This window comes from Leuciscus leuciscus (genome assembly GCF_965113295.1).
Source record: "Leuciscus leuciscus genome assembly, chromosome: 9".
NCBI lineage: Eukaryota > Metazoa > Chordata > Actinopteri > Cypriniformes > Leuciscidae > Leuciscus > Leuciscus leuciscus.
In genome coordinates, this window is record NC_138733.1 from 14,436,746 (window position 1) to 14,448,920 (window position 12,175).

A 12,175-nucleotide genomic window follows, 5' to 3' on the forward strand; every position below is an offset into this window, starting at 1 on the left:
TCTTCTCCAGCTCTCCGTTTCTTTCTGTTGGTCTAACTGCAGTTCCTTACTTCCGTAAAGGCAGTGACCAAGACTTTGATATACAGCATGATCTACAGTACGTGATGTAGAAGAGTGTGTAATAATAATAATAATAATAATAATAATGATATATATATATATATCTTCGGAGCACGAATTAAGATCTTTTTGATGAGATCTAAGAGGCTTCTGTTTATTGACAGCTACGCAACAACCACTTCAAAAAGTCAATGAATTTAGCGGTTTAGTCCACATTTTCTGGAGAGACTCGATCGCTTTATATGATGAACAGATTGAATTTAGTCTTTTATTCACGTTTAAACATTAATCAGCAAACATAAACAGAAGCTCAACCAAACATGCTTGACACGAAATATAAACCACATTGGTTCTTGCTGAAGCTCAAACGTCCTGCGTAACACGAGAATGAACCTCATTGGTTCTTGCTGAAGCTCAAACGTGCTGCGTAACACGAGAATGAACCTCATTGGTTCTTGCTGAAGCTCAAACGTCCTGCGTCACACGAGAATGAACCTCATTGGTTCTTGCTGAAGCTCAAACGTGCTGCGTAACACGAGAATTAACCTCATTGGTTCTTGCTGAAGCTCAAACGTCCTGCGTAACACGAGAATGAACCTCATTGGTTCTTGCTGAAGCTCAAACGTGCTGCGTAACACGAGAATGAACCTCATTGGTTCTTGCTGAAGCTCAAACGTCCTGCGTCACACGAGAATTAACCTCATTGGTTCTTGCTGAAGCTCAAACGTCCTGCGTAACACGAGAATGAACCTCATTGGTTCTTGCTGAAGCTCAAACGTCCTGCGTAACACGAGAATGAACCTCATTGGTTCTTGCTGAAGCTCAAACGTGCTGCGTAACACGAGAATGAACCTCATTGGTTCTTGCTGAAGCTCAAACGTCCTGCGTCACACGAGAATTAACCTCATTGGTTCTTGCTGAAGCTCAAACGTCCTGCGTAACACGAGAATGAACCTCATTGGTTCTTGCTGAAGCTCAAACGTGCTGCGTAACACGAGAATTAACCTCATTGGTTCTTGCTGAAGCTCAAACGTCCTGCGTAACACGAGAATGAACCTCATTGGTTCTTGCTGAAGCTCAAACGTCCTGCGTAACACGAGAATGAACCTCATTGGTTCTTGCTGAAGCTCAAACGTGCTGCGTAACACGAGAATGAACCTCATTGGTTCTTGCCGAAGCTCAAACGTCCTGCGTCACACGAGAATTAACCTCATTGGTTCTTGCTGAAGCTCAAACGTCCTGCGTAACACGAGAATGAACCTCATTGGTTCTTGCTGAAGCTCAAACGTGCTGCGTAACACGAGAATGAACCTCATTGGTTCTTGCCGAAGCTCAAACGTCCTGCGTCACACGAGAATGAACCTCATTGGTTCTTGCTGAAGCTCAAACGTCCTGCAACACGAGAATGAACCTCATTGGTTCTTGAGGAAGCTCAAACGTCCTGCGTAACACGAGAATAAACCTCATTGGTTCTTGCAGAAGCTCAAATATTTCTGAGAATGAACCTTATTGGTTCTCACATCAAGCAAACATGCTTGAGCTTCCGTTTATCGTAACTTATGTATGAGTTGATGAATGTTTATAAAAAGTCTAAATTCAATCTGTTCATCATATATAAAGCGATCGAGTCTCTTCCGAAAATTTGTACTAAACCACTCAATTCATATGAATTAGTTTTACGATCTCTTTATGAACTTCGTGAAGTATCTAAGTGTGTTGTGTTGCTCTCAATGGAGGGACAGAAATCTCTCAGATTTCTTCAAAAAGATCTTAATTTGTGTTCTGAAGATGAACGAAAGTTATTGTGAGTAATTAAAGACAGAATTTCCAGCGGTTTTTTTCGGGTGAACTAACACTTTAAATATTGTTTTACTCATACTGAATGTAGGCTCAAATATGCACTAGTCTTCTACACCGAAGATACATGCCAGTGAAAAAAACAAGAATCAGCTGATTTGTGAAGAGAGCAATCACATGTTTATTTTCTAAAATAGAAATAAAACTAAACACCTCTTAAAGTTCTACAAACACTCAAGTCTCAGTTAAGCTCAAGTGCTCAAAAAGGGCAGAAGTAAACCAATATCCATCAAAAAGGTCTCTTCAATATATCAACGGATAAATAAAATAATATTAAAATAATAAGTAAAATGAAATAGTCAATGCCTACTTGCACTGGATGTGCTGGTTTCGTCCTCATCTCATATTATGAAATTCGGCAACTACACGCTAATGCACTCACATTCGTGGAAAGTAGCCTTGTTGACAAGTGTGGTCAAAACACACAAGATACAGTACCTTCAATGGCCTGTAGATGGCGATACAACTTCTGTTGCAGAAATAAACGGCTGCAGAAAAAGTTAGGTGTCATCATGGGTGTCATCATATACTGTCTATGGGTGTCATGCAAAATGTAACGAGTTACAAATGTATTGGAGTAGAGTACGCATACTTATTCAAAAATGTAGTCAAGTAGAGAGTAAAAGTTGCCAATATCTTTGATACTCAGTAAAAGTAGCAAAAAAGATCCTTAACTAGGCTACTAGTTAAATTTACTGTGTTGTGTAGTGTCGGCTACTGCAGAACTGATATTGTTTAGACACTGAATTAAGGAAAAAACAACAAATCTTGTTCGCTGTTCATTTAGGATGTTTGGGTTCTGCCCAGACCCAAGGCAGTAACATGTGATTTTGTAATAATGTAATTTTGTTTAAAACATATGCAATATCACTAACACTAACTAAACACTTTTTTTTAATTCATAATAAAATAGCAACATTTTACGTAAAATCATTATAACAATAAAAATAACTATTTTTCAAAGTTTAGAATTTTTTTTGTACTGAAGTATAAATTTTTGCAATTATGAGCTTGAGTGTTCCGCATTGTGGATGTGTTATAGTGTTGCCACTTCACTTCTGTGTATTTGTGTTCTGAAAAAAGTGTTGGTTTATCGCCTCCACATTCATTTCCTATGCAGGGTCTACCAAACATCCTGAGTGTGACCTTTTGTGTCACACTAACATACAAGCTAAGATAACATTTCTCTTTTCTGTGTAGATATAAGAAGTGTGAGAAAAGTCAGCAAGTTTCATGTCTTTTAGATAAAGGGATTATTATTATTATTTTTTGTAAACACAATTCAGTGAAAGAGAAAAGTGATCCAGACTATTCAAACCTGTTAGCTGGGGACTTTATAAGGGAACTTTGCAAGTGAATTCAGGGAAACAGATGTAGATTTCTTTGAAGAATCAAAGGGTTCATACTTTTTCTTTTTTAGAAAGCAGCCATCGCTTTCGAGGAAATTCATGTAGGTTTTTTTTCTAGAACTTGCATGCTATGAAATGCACATGGATCATGATGAAATGTTTCACAACCTCACATCTGCTGATTGTTTTGTTATTAATTTATTTAGCATATTAAGTTTTTAACAAAGTTATTGCTATTAAGTTTTGCTTTTTTTATTTATTAATAGTTTATTTATTTATTTGTGGAGACCGGATATATACAAAATGTATAGAGGGGATGTTTGTTTTTAATGACCCTCAATGAAACCATCAAATTATGAAGAATATATTTTATATATATATATATATATATATATATATATATATATATATATGAAGAGTTCAGATGCAAAAGCCTCTAAGTGCCATCTGAAATTTTCTTCTAGAATTATCATTTTTATCAAGCTTGTATATTTAAATTCAGTAATTTCACTTAAATGACAATTCATAGGTCATTTGCATTGTCATTTAAGTGAAATTACTGAACTTAACTATACGAGCTTCATAAAAATTATCATTCTAGAAGAATATTTCAGATGGCACTTAGAGCCTTTTGCATCTGAACTCTTCATACATATATATACAGTATATATATACTGTATATATATATATTATATATATTTTAAATAAGAGGGAAAAATAAAACACTTAACTTGGTTGAGGAATTTATCTGATAAAATTATTTGAAAAAAAAAAGGCAAACTAGCTCCAGGTTTTATTTTGCAATGCAATTTTTTAAAATAATAATAATAAAATGCATAGAAAAACAAAAGTCTCAGAGGAAAATTGAGTACAACATAATCAGTTATTAATATTTAATTGATTCTCTCTTGTTTTTGCACGTGTTCATAATTTCTTTGCATGACAGGCTGGCCCAAAATTATGTCTGCACAATTTGGCATGTTTCATTGCGTTATCACAAATTAAACATTTGAATCCTATACAATTATGCAATATGGTTTTAAAATCTTTAACACATTTTTAAGAATATTTTAATAAAGGGTAAATATGTCGGACATCACTTTTGGCCACTGATAATAATAGTAGTGTAATAGTGTGTAATAATAGTTACTTTTAATGATTATTTTAGCATTAACTTTTAGCATTTATTTGCATTAAAAAAAATAATGCTGCTGCTGTTGATTTATTTATTTTTTAGTAGTCTGTGTCACGTTGTATGTATGTTATGTTATAGATGCTTTCTAATCATCAAATATATTTAATGCTTGACACTTTTTACATTTGTCATATTTGAGGACAGTCTAAGTAGCTGACCCATCATAGCCCTCTCTCCCCTATGCAAGTAGTCGACGGGAACCTGAGTGAAGCAGAATTTAGCCAGTCAGTTTATCTCTGATCTTTGCACTGGATGCAGGTTTTAATCTTGAGAAATGATCGTTCGGGATTAGTGAATACGCACAGATCTGCATAAATCTGTGCTTGCTCAGGCTAAACAAACCTCAGGATGTTTCCAGGAACTCCACTGAAGCGAAACATTGTAAATTTAAATGGAAACGTATCAGTTTTACAGAATTCAAGTGATGTTTTTAAAGAAGATTAAGTATTAAAATGCTAGGATGTTGTTAAGGAAATAGCCACGTTAGATACAATATATCAACAATAATTCATTTTACTGCTATTATTTGATATAATCGCATGTATTTATGCATGGAAATATGCTAACATTTTCTTCTTTATTTGTTATATTGTATTAGCCTCACATTCAGACATGAGAAGCAATTTAATGCTAATTTTAAAATTAAAACTAAGTACTCATTGCATCAAGTATCATTCCACATAAAACACTTGACACAAGTTTTAATGTGCAACACCTGAATTTGAGTTGAAGGTTGTATCCCAAAAGCTGACATTTACTGCCCTCTAGTGTGTAACATTTTATATTATCAGAAGGCTATAAGGTACATGTTCTTATTTCAAGTATCAATAAGGTAAGTCAATAAAAGTTGCATGAATATATACACAATTTCACTAATAATGAAATGCTTTCTCAATAAAACTTTAAAACTATCCTTTATTGGTATGTAACAACATTATCTGTTTTTCCAAATCAATGTTTTTAATGAAGCAAATCAATTAAATAACTAAATAAAAGTGTAATAATATGACTTTCACAGGCTGTTCACATCCCGAAACCATCCAGTCCAGACCCGAGCCATCTTAAATGTCTTCATCTCCATGCTTCGCCTGACAGACACACAAATACACAGACTTAACTTAAAGACTGTCAGCTCATGAAAGTCAAGCATGAAATATAAAAATATATTATTTCTTTCAATGTTACAGTAACATGTTGACAATCTAATTGCAGACCCTGGAGCAAGGAACTGTATATTAATATATTTTAAGATATATTCACTGAAAGTGACAACTAGCGCCAATCTTCCCTCGTTTGAAATGACAATATTTGTACTATACTCTGACCACTAGATGTCACCAGAAACACATTAATAAGTTACGTGCACTTACTTTACTCTTGCCACACCGTTTGATGCGGTTACCTACAGGAACAGACATTCATTACACATTACATGAGTGATATGACATGACTCATCATACGACACAAACACACACACACGCTAAACACCTACCTGTCAGGAGGAGGATAGACAGCACCACAATGACCCCTGCAAACACCAGGCCTCCAATCCGCAGAGTCTCATAGTCTGTGAATCAGAGTCAGAACCGCTTCTGAATACAGATATTCTGATTAAGAAATACATGACGCATAATGCTGATACAGAAATATGCTAATGGGTCTTAAGGGCAGTAGCCTACTATAGGAGTAAAATAATAACAAATGGTTTTGAAACAAAAAAAGCTTTTTGAATTGCACTGGGCCTAGGCTACTTGAAAAAAAAAGTACATTAACAGTGCTTGCATTTGAATGCATTGTGTTTTTAGGGCTTGCATTTTTATGGGCTGAAATTCGACATGGTTGTATATTTAAACTGCAAATATATTTCAATTCAAAACATTTCACACACATTTTCATTATTAAAAATGCAATAATCCATATTCACCTTTCAGATTTCACGTCCAAAATATTCATTCTGTTTAAAAATACAACCTATAATATTCGACAGGCAATTTTCGGTCCATTTATAAAGCTTTTTGTTTCAAAAACATTTGTCATTATTTTACTTCCAGTTCACACAAAGGAGATAACGATAACTATTATCCTCCACCAGAGAATGTCTAATAAGGGGAGAAGTTTCACTCTCAGTAAACTTCCGGCTTCTGAACTGGTTGCAGTTCCACTCTGGTTCCATATGAGGGCGCTCACAGGACGAGTGCAGAATGAATGGAGGTCTATGGCGCTATACCGTCAAAATCCACTTTTCTCAGGATATGATTTTTTGTCTAGTAATTTGAATGTTGTATTCGAAAGGAGATGCAAAGAAATTACACATTGCTTGGTGTTAGATTTTTAAAAGTCACTTATTTGCTTTAAAAATGTCAATGACGTCATGCACATCGTACGACCAGAGATACTGCTTTACGGCAATCCTTCAGTCACTTTGGTGCTTTCGCGCTCTGCACTTTCTTTTCTCTCGAGGCTTCGACAACACAGTTTTTGTTTTGTTTGTTTCTGGTCCCGCTTCGGATGCCACGATGCCATCAAGCGGTATCTCTGGTCGTGATCAGTCCTTCACTGACCAATCAGCGTTCATTAGCAGAATGCTAATGACACGTATGGGCAACAACAACTCAACCTGTAAGAAATCGAAAGAACATAAGTACTCGTTCATTCAACTTTCGACCTATAACCCATGTTGAACTTGCAAAACCTACAATCAAATCTGAGATTTCTCAACGGCAATCGGGTGAAAGAGACAAATTTAGCCGTCTAGCCCCATAGACACATTCATTTTGCATTCATGGGCGATCGCCCCCAGTGGAACTCTGGTGGAACTACAACCACAATTCGGTACAATAGGACTTGATAGGGAGTGGGCAGGCTCTCCGTAGACGGGCTCTGCCTCCACCAAACCGCGCTGCAAGTGTTCTGAAACGGAAGTTGTTGGGACGTATATGGAAGTGAAACGACTTGTCGAATAAGAAAAATATGTAGGGTGGGACTTGATTTTGTCCATGGAGCTTGACCCTTCGCAGGGAGTTTGATTGATAGGTGATCTGACCAATCATAATCCGCTATCCGCCGAATCCGCCATTTTTATCCGACAAAGCTAGCAGTCAGGAGAGTTAGTAGATTAACGTTGGAGGATTTGAACTTGAAAAACGGTGTTTACTGACGTCTTTCTGCGGTTAAAACAACAATCCTTCTTATGTTCATTCATGTTTATTTGATGCTATAAATTAACTAGAAAGAAGAGATGATCGGTTCACGAGCAGCTTTAACTGAGGCTCTACAGCGATCTGTCAGACACATTAAAGAGCCACAAAACGGTATTTATTAAAATTTCTTTCAAAAAATTATCAAATTTGACAGTTGAGACTTTGTTTCATATAAAAATTAACCTGCTCTGTCATGTCTGTCTGCGCGTTGTCAGTGTCCTCTTTCCTCCACAATGTATTTTTCACTGTGTGAGAACATGGTGTGGCGTGAGAGCGGCTTGTCGGACATAGCAACAGTAACTAAAGGGGGCGGGTCTTTGCGAACGGTCAATTGATTGGATGGTTGTAGTTTGCATGAGTGACAGGTTGTCCCAGACTCGCGCCAGTAAACACATCATCAGAGAAGAGACGAGATGATGTCACTGCAAGAGGGTAAGTTATTTTGATCAAAGATTAGGGCACATTAACCAAAAAAAATATACTGTAGATATAATGATGTGAATGGATAAATCATTTATATCCTAATAAAAACTGCAATATTCCATCGAAATACAAGAATTGTTCATTCTGATTGCACTGTGATTAATTCTAATTGACTGTCAATGTTTTTATATCAGCTGGAAAACAATCATTCAGAAAGTGATTCCAATCATTTTATTCCTTTGTGTCGTTCATTTTTGTTATAGATGTGGACTACACTATTTCCATTGCATCAAAGATTATTGAAACTATATTGTTAGTGATCGTTATTGTTCTTGGTGTGAATGGGCATTTATTCAGATTTGTAGAATTTAGAATGCTATCTTATTCTGGATATGACAGTAGGCCTAATAAGAATATTCCGATATTAATTAGAATTTTATTGTTCACATAAAACACAATGAATTATTCAAGAGGAAGATTGTTCAGACTCACCATAGAAAAAGTCTGCATCAGGGTCTACTGTAGGCTTGGCTGGGGAACAGAGAGAGAGACAGAATTAAATAGAATAAAATACAATTAAAAGGTGATGTTCTTTGCAATGAAGGAAATAAGTGAAGATATCCTCTACATTAAAGCTATTTAAATAAATGAATGAATGATGCATTTATAGTCTCAATGGCTCTGCATCTTGTTAACATCCGATAATATCAGATCACTCAGTCCACAGAATGTGTCCACACTCATCAGAGTTTCACTTGTCGATCACTGGAGGGTATTCCAGAAAGCAAGGATATCTTACCATCAAACATACAATGAACTATTGGTTGATTTATCCAAACCTTCCAAAAACCGCATCTGGTAGAATGTTCAGCCAATAGACAGTATGGTTCAGCCAACTCAGAGTATGTTCAAGGTTAACACACCAGACATTCTCAACAGAGCGACGAATTGACGAGTCACCAAATGAAAATCAGTATAAGAAGATGAAAACGGACTCTAAAAAGTGCGCCATACTACTTTCTTTTTCTTTTGTTTAATGGCTATTTACATACTTGGTGCATATCGCCACCTATTTGGTGGTTATACAATAATTTTTCGGTTATGTAAAAAGTTATGTAGGCTATTTGATTCGATTCTGGGTGTTTTTTTAATGATTGATTTTTATTAAAATAATTTTTAGGTCCCTGCAAAAATGTCATGGAAACGTTTTAGCATGCAACATTTATTTCAGCTATATATTTTAAAATATCTTTTACATCTAATTTATTGTTTATCCTTGTCTCAGGTCCAGACTCTATAAAAATCTATCATAAAAACACATTAAAAAAAACTTAAACCATTTAAATTTTATTGCAAAAAGTAACAATTTGTCAGTCCATCTGTTGTGTTGGCATTTTAACAAAACCCTGGTACGTTTTTTAAAGATGTGTGTGTGTGTGTGTGTGTGTGTGTGTGTGTGTGTGTGTGTGTGTGTGTGTGTGTGTGTGTGTGTGTGTGTGTGTGTGTGTGTGTGTGTGTATTTTTATTCAATATAAAAACCACTTAAAAAAAACAGAATATTTGTTCACATTTTTTTCAAACTCTGCAAAAAGTGTGGAAATGTTTAATTGAGTGAATTTAGCATATATAAAATTAAATTAGCCAATATAGCCAGATAAAAGAAAAATATTACACATTCATTTTTACAACACAAATACATCATCTGAGATGTGCTTTTTGTCCACCGAGTTAAAAGTGCTCACAGATGTAGAAACACTCACAGAATTATATAAATTAAGCCATTATATCATTTTGGCCACAAATACAATGAAGCATTAGTTTAGTACCACACCATAAACCCATAATACTGTGTTTGTTTTAAAGTGTTTGTTCTGTTTTAATAGCACAGCACCTCTGAGAATAATAGAGACAATCTCACAGTGGAGGGCTTACTTTTATGGACAAAATTCTCTCTCCAGCTCTCATTAACTGGAGAGTAGGAGAGCAGAATATTCTGAAAAAAACGAGACTCACCTGCTCCAGAGGACATGGCTGCTCTTTCTGTGGGTCACGGTCCAGAATGACAAAACTGCCAATGCAAATTATAATGAAGCATTATAAATAACCCAACAGTCCTTATTTAAAGACTAAAGATTTTCTTTGTTAAAATCTTTAACCCAATACACTGACCCCTCATATCTAAAGAGCCATAACTCCATAGCCAAAAAGAAAAGGGTTATTTGCAGACCCTTGGACATTTCTCTCAATTCAGCTCCTTCGGGCTTTCTTAAGATAGCACTCATATTGATACTCTGTGTTTCTTTCCAATCCATATCTCTGACTGTAATGATTAACACATGCTGCTTTGAAGAGAAAGTGACTCAGTCAGGGCAGTTTGCTTTTCAATTCTACATGCAGATCTTGTCAGACAAACAAACACTTCATGTGTATGATGTTAACTTTTTCTGTAATGCTTTGCTCAGGGGCACATGGTTATTATTCGAACCAGCAACATTTCTAGATCTAAGCTGCATCACACCACCCGCAATTAATTATTGACTAGTAACATGTAAAACTTTGTAAAATGGACACTGTAATGTTATAGCCTACTCAAAATGTCAACTTGATAAGAGTTCTTAATTGCAATTCATGCAGGGATTTTTTACATGCTAACTGTTTTACTGTATCTTTCAATTATGTTCCTGTAAGTTGACCCCAGAATTATTAATAAATGGAATAAATTCTCACTATGCTGAAATCGTGTAAACTCACGTCCATTAGAATTTTTTGTTTTATTTATTTTTTTGTAACATGTTCTTGGTATAAATTGACCCAAAACAAACAAACAAACAAATATTTAATTGTATTTGTTTATTGCATGGCTCATACTGACCCCAAAAAATAAGAATTGCAATAAATTCAATAAAATTTTAAACAATAAGATAATGCTAACTCCTATCCGTTTGGATTTGTTTAATATATTGTTCAAAACGTTACTCCATCAAATTGACCTCAACAATGATTGAATTCACTTAATTAAAATTATTATATTCGTTTTCCCCCCTAGTTTTATACTATTTTTTAGTTTTTTTTTCTAGTATTATACTTTTGTATTGAATGGTTTACACTGACACCAAAATTACATTTTCACAAAATAAAATCATGCACTGAAAAAAAAAGAAAGAAAAAGAAAGTTGCTGCCTTAAATTTTGAAGTACAATCAACTTGGATGTTTAAGTTATTTCAACTTAAATTGTAAAACACTGACTTAAAAAAATGAATCTAGTTTAAGTTATAAAAAAGTTGAAAATTCCTTAACTTATTTCGATGAGTTAAAGCAATGTAAAAAACATGTTGTTATAACTTATTGATCATATAAGTTATCCCTTTGGATTTGTTTTTCTGTATTTCTCCTAACATGTACAGTACTTTAGAGCCCAAATATAGAAACGTGTGTTCAGGCGGCTTGAAAAAAAAAAAGGCTAATAATAAAAAGCAGATAGATGAAGCTTCATAAAAATACATTTTGACTGAGTTTTGTCTAATCAGGAAAACATTTGAAAAGAATTTGAGAGGAATATAAGCTCATATTTTAAATAATTTTTAGGCCCTGCATTTTCAACAGGACAAGCGCATGAACACGCAGCCTAAACATGTCCTCATTTGTCTCGTCATAAACAATAAACCAATGAAAACATGTTCATTTCAAATTCTACCATTTTAGAAATTCTGATGTAACATCCTGCAAAGAAACCATAACATAAGTGCAGGAGTCATTGCCATCTCAGCTCACCTGTGCTGTGGAAAGCTCCTCTTCCTTCTGAGGTCTTGTCTAATGTGAAAGTGTGTCTTTAGTCCAGGTGTATTTCATCCCTCTACCCCTCCCTTCCTCCCAGAGCAAGCGTTTGTAAATCTGGCCTCCACACCAGTCTTTGAAACACATTTATTAGCCCATAAACACTGGCCTTCAACCTATGATAAAACACCATTGAGCCCAACCTTTGGAATCATCGCCCAAGGGAAGTCCAATTACAGCAGTGTAAAACACTGGGAGTGATCGTGGCCATATTGTGTCTTAACTTTGATGTGACGGACTGTAGAGAGTTTTCTGA

At 35.2% G+C, this 12,175-nt stretch overlaps 1 long non-coding RNA gene across 1 annotated transcript; it reads right to left on the reverse strand.

Annotated features, from left to right (window-relative positions):
- Nucleotides 1–5,358: 5,358 nt before the first annotated feature.
- Nucleotides 5,359–11,963, reverse strand: LOC309505385. The gene is made up of 6 exons (XR_014208418.1): nt 11,857–11,963; nt 10,098–10,152; nt 8,577–8,615; nt 5,954–6,028; nt 5,832–5,863; nt 5,359–5,549 (listed from the first exon to the last, which is right to left on the reverse strand). It is a non-coding gene; the product is annotated as an uncharacterized lncRNA (long non-coding RNA).
- Between the last annotated feature and the right edge of the window lie 212 nt (nt 11,964–12,175).